Source organism: Ostrea edulis, chromosome 4 (assembly GCF_947568905.1).
Source record: "Ostrea edulis chromosome 4, xbOstEdul1.1, whole genome shotgun sequence".
Lineage (NCBI taxonomy): Eukaryota > Metazoa > Mollusca > Bivalvia > Ostreida > Ostreidae > Ostrea > Ostrea edulis.
The window spans coordinates 86,895,178-86,901,325 of NC_079167.1; positions in this window are offsets into that span (position 1 = coordinate 86,895,178).

The window sequence follows — 6,148 nt, forward strand, 5'->3', positions numbered from 1 at the left end:
ACGTCATTCTTAACGTCTTTCAAAATGAAACGAATAAATGCAACACGGACGACAGCAACGGCAAGGTTTACACTGTTGAGGATAGCGAGAACGGCAAAATACATTAGTTGTCGAATTATCTACTTCGTCCAAACATTCTTTAATTCATGATCATTTATTACTTGTGACGTACACATAATAAAATCCTGGGGATATGCGATAATGCAAATTTAACATTCTTCACGATTTGGCGCTGGAAAATTTTGTGTTTATTAACACGACAACTAGATGGTAACGAAATAAGTTGAACTTCTTATTTTTTATGCATGGATTTTGCATTGATATTTTAGTGAAACAACATATGGTTGGTACAGTCTGTACCAAAACACTGTGTCGTTTACAAAAACCAATGGATTTCGGCATGTCACACCATCGCCCTTTGGCGTGTCACACCATCGGGGTTTGGCGCAGACCATCGGGGTTTGGCGTGACCATCGCACTTTGGAGTCCCATCGCACTTTGGAGTCTTATATATATATATATATATATATATATATATATATATATATATATATATATATATATTATATATATTATATATATATATATATATATATGAGCATCACTGAAGAGACATTATTTGTCGAAATGCGCATCTGGTGCATCAAAATTGGTACCGTATAAGTTTTACATTATGACCCCTGGATCGAGGCCTCTGCTGGTGGACTGTTAGTCCACGAGGGTCTCTACAGCCCAGTAGTTAAGTACTTCGTTCTAGCTTCAAAATACGGATGTATATTGAATTGCTGTTGTAAAATTTAGAAATTCATATCAAAATTAAGGATTATCTCCCTCACGCATAGCTCGTATCCTTAGACGAATTTGACTCCACTTTTTTGGCACACTGTATTCTCCTATAATAGCTCTAAAACTTCATTGTTATTTCGGATTTTAAACATTTCGGTTGAACATCACTGAAGAGACATTATTTGTGTCGAAATGCGCATCTGGTGCATCAAAATTAGTACCGTATAATTTTTACACACACACACACACACACACACACACACACACACACACACACACACACACACACACACAATATCCAACAACAATGACTAAGTACACATGATCCACATTTAATTAATTACACTTAGCGCTTCACCGTGTAGTTCGGCTCTTCAGAGTGTAACACTTTTTACAGAAAGAGTACAATGTACTTGTTATGACATTGTAGTTAAGACGTCGTTATTGTGACGTCACAGAGGCAGCATACTAAATGATTTTAAATCAGCTTATGGATAATAATTTTTACCAAGAAGTATCTTCAAATGAGGATAGAAAAACCATGCGTAAAATGAAGAATTTTACGTCAAAATATACGGGTACTTTAACCGATAAAGAAGTGGATTATTGAACAAACTTCGAAATGAAAATTAGTAACTTTTACGGTCTCGCAAAGATTTATAAGTCCAAAGAAACACAGAACGGAATAATAGGTAAAAATCGTCTTATGTCAAATTACTCCAACCATCAGATTTAAAACTAAGATCGATTGTACCTGGATCCACTTGCTCTACGCAGACTCAGCAATCTGCTGGATATACTTCTTAAACACTATGCCAGCTTGTACCGAGCCATATAAAGAACGATTTAGATTTCCTTAGCCATATATCAGATAAGATTAAGGACAATACCAATATGGTTAGTTTTGATGTAGCATCTTTATATACCAATATACTTCATACTTTAGGATTAGAAGCAATTGCCTTCTGGATCGATAAGCACTACAGTGAAAGTAATCCTAGATTCTCCAAAGATTTATCCTAGAGGGATTACAATTAGTCCTAGAGAATAATTATTTCATGTTTGATAACAAACACTTCTTGCAAATAAAAGGAACTACCATGGGAACTAAAGTTGCTCCAATATACGCCACCCTAGTATTAGCATTTCTAGAGGAGAAATTAATTTAAAAAAAACCCAGACAGGTTATTTGGAAGTCAATTTGCTCAATGCATAATATCTTATTGGAAGCGATATCTAAACGATTATTTTATTTTTTTGGCCAAGATCCTATGAGTAATTAAAAGACTTTCATAATGTGTTAAATGATTTACACCCCTCAATTAAATTTACGGTGGAAATAAGCTACACAGAATTACTTTGTTTTATATCCCTATGATAAAAGAAGATCGGAAAATTATAACAGACTTGTACTACAAAAAAACTAGATTCCCACCAGTACCTTTTATTCATTTCTTGCTATCCCTCACATGCAAAACCCAATACACATTTTAACATGGCGAGACGTGTCTGTACAATCGTCTACAGGAAATAAAAAAACATTTTTATTAAAACAGAAATATCCGATAATAATGGAATAACTTCACAAATTTGTCGTTTCTTCACAACTTAACCCGAATCTTTCTATCTAAAGTATCATCACTCTTGAATGTTATTTGCACAACTGCCACTAGCCAATGATTTCGGGGACTGTCCTCCTTCACTAGCACAATGTTACCTTTGTTGATATTCGGTTCTTCACTCTTCAATTTTCTGCGCGGCTGGAGTAAGTGCAGATAGTCAGATTGCCATTTTTTCCACAACTGGTTTGCAAGACCCTGCACACGTTTCCAATCGGCCTTCAACATGTCTTTCACACCTATGTCACCAAACTCTAGGAAATCAGAATCAGAAGAATATTTTTGTGTCAACAAAATGTTAGGTGTTAGAACGAACGGAGAATCTGGGTCCGACGACACTGGGGTTAGGGTCGAGAATTTATAATTGCGGTCACCTCCGCCATCTATGTGCAAAGAATGCCATGTGTAATGTTCTTGTTGTTTGGCTCCATAAATATGGCGTCGAAAATGTTGCGCACAAGTCCAATCATTCTTTCCCATGCCCCCCCCCCCCCCCTCCTTGAAGTGTGACTAGTGTGGGGAATTAAAAATCCACTTTGTTCCGGAATCGTACAGAAATTGTTTAAAGTATCATTTTCCACGCTGACGGTGTCAATTCTCAGGTCATCTGTTACTCCAATAAAATTAGTGCCTCTATCGGACCGAAATATTTTCACCTTCCCCCTTATACTTGTAAATCTGCGCACAGCATTAATGAACGCTGATGAGCTCAGGGAATCAACTACTTCTATATGAACTACCCTAGTCACTAAACACGTAAATAAGACGTCTCATCGCTTTGACGATGCACTTCCACCTAGCGTCCTTCTGGTGACGATCTGCCATAGTCTGAAGACATCGACACCTACGTTTGTAAATGGAGGTGCTTGTTCAAGCCTGTCAGCTGGGAGGTCAGCCATAATTTGGACTGCATGTTTTCCTCTCAGAATTTCACATATAATACATCTGTGAATCACTGAAGACACAAGCTTTTTTCCTCCTGTAATCCAGAGTCCGGCTGATCTGATTGCACCTTCTGTAAAGTGACGTCTCTGGTGCCCAAGTAGTTGATGATGATGGCGCACTTGTAATGTAGCGATGTGATGAGAACCTGGGATAATGACTGGAATCTTCTCGAAGTCGTCTAACTTTAGTTTGTTGAGTCTTTCTCCTACAAGCAGGGTGCCCACTTCATCTAGGACTGGTCCTAATGCTTGAAGTGGACTACCTCTTGGTAGACGTTGGCTCCTTCTGATAAATGGTATCTCTTCACCGTAAACATCATGCTGAACGAGATTTACATAATTTTTTTTCTGCTTCACTGAACAAAACCAATAAACCCTCTGTTGTTTTCTTCTTTACTTGTCGTGCTCTCGTTTTCAGCCTTCCAAACGCATGTACAAGTCTAGACCACTTCGAGAACTGCTTAAACCTACTGACAATACTTCCAGGCTCAGATTCAGAACTAGATACTGGCTCAACTTCAGACAAGTAGGTATTCACATCAGACTGACAAGTATCCATAATAGAAGTCGTTCTTGGCACACTGATTACAGATAACTCCGTTTACTTGATCAGGATACAGGACTCACGGCGGGTTTGACCGGTCGACAGGGGATGCTTACTCCTCCTAGGCACCTGATCCTACCTCTGGTGTGTCCAGGGGTTCGTGTTTGCTCAACTATCTATTTTGTATTGCTTATAGGAGTTATGATATTGATCACTGCTCGTTATCTTCACTTTCATCAGATTCCGCAGGCTGTTTTGTAAGAAATTCAACAGGTCCTTGGATCCAAACACTTCTTTGAAGCTTGTCAGCCGCTAAGCCCCTCGTTTCAATGTCAGCGGGGTTGAGAACTGTTGGAACGTAATTCCACTGTTTTGGCGTTGAATTTTTAAGAATCTGTTCCATATGATTCTAAACATAGATAAAAAATCTTCTAGTCTGGTTGCTGATGTATCCTAGAACTACTCTACTCTCCGAGTAAAATTTCAGTTTCAAATTCAATGTTCAGGTTCTCGTCGGCTAGATGATAAATTTCAACTTCTAAAAGGGCAGAGCAAAACTTCAGTCTTGGAATCGTATGTCCATGAGGGGGAGCAACCTTGGTTTTTCCGATAAAGAATCCTACGAAACGTTGATTTTCCTCATTAAACACATGCAGGTAGGCGACTGCAGCTATTGCCTTCTCAGATGCATAACAAAATACGTGAAGTTCATTTCGAACACTTCCTTCAAGAGAACATGGAACATATTGACGGGGAATTGACACATCTTGAAGACCAGATAAAGACTTCCTCCACATTTGCCATTTCTGTCCTTCTATGTCAATAAGTGGTGCATCTCATCCAGTGTTTCCATCAGTCAGTTGATGTAATAATAATTTCCCTTCAATTGACACAGGTGCAGCAAATCCTAAGGGATCATGTCCAGGGGTCCGTATTTGCCCAACTGTCTATTTTGTATTGCTTGTAGGAGTTGTGAGATTGATCACTGTTCGTTATCTTCACCTTGCATCTACTGTTAATAGTGGAAAACACTCCACGTCGAGTCAAGGGTATCTCGTCATCTGAAATCTGGAACGTAAATGCATCAGTGTTCATGTTCCAGCAAAGTCCTAAGTTCCTCTGAGCATGTAAGTCGTCGTCAGATAGTTCCAAGCTTTTCAGTTCCTTGGAAAGATCATCTGGAGAGAATTCACGAAAAACATCTTTGCTGTTGGAGGCGATCTTGTGCAAACGCAAGTTACCATGGGTCGCTAATGCTGGTTAACAAATTGTACGGAGATCAATCCATCGTCCACATAGAAGTGGTTTAAAACAAAGTCAGTGACATCTGGTCCAAATGTATCCTTAGCTTCCAATGCTGTTCGGTGTAGACCATACGTAGCTACTGAGGGCGATGACCTATTTCCAAACAGATAGACCCTCATTCTATATTCCTGGAGCTTTTGGTTAAAGTCATTGTTTTGGTGCCAGAAGAATCTTAAGTAGTTCCTGTGATCTGGTCGTACGTAAAAACAATGAAATATCTGTTGGATATCAGCTGTTATAGCTATTGGCTCCTTGCGAAATCTGATAAGCACCCCCGGGTAAACTGTTGTTGAGATCTGGACCAGACATCAAAACATCACTCAAAGTCCGTGAAATGTAGCTGAAGAATCAAACACTCCTCTGATCTGGTCCGGTTTATACACCAAAAATGGTAATTACCACACTTTCTCATCCTTCCCAACAATCGATTGTTCGGTAAACATGGGCGTTAGTTCTTGAACGGTAGTGGAGCCTCCCAGTTACCTTCTTGAACTCTCTGTCCGTTCCTTCCAGAAAAACTTTATCTTCTGTAAACATTCCTTGCTTGTTGTCATGAGGTGTGAGTGGGAAAATATTGTCACCTATGTAGTCCAGAGAATGTTTGGCAGGTACCCTCGATGTAACCACCTCTTTCACTTTCAGTTCACTTTCGCAAGGTTGAAGTAAAGACGGTCGTCCATTGGACAATACAAATGTCTTATACACATTGACATTATTACTGCGATGCTGAAATCCAAGACACACATCATCGACTACAGTTCATCCTAGAGGTGATCGAAGTCCAATAGGTGCATCAGGGTGACCAACTCTCTGGTCAAGGATGCGGTTCACATATGGTACATCTCTGCCGAGGAGCAGCAAGATTTGACAGTTGTCGTCTACGTTTTTGAGTCCTATGTCACGTAGGTGTGGATGATGTCTAGTGACTTCCTGTGATGGTATCTCGTGTT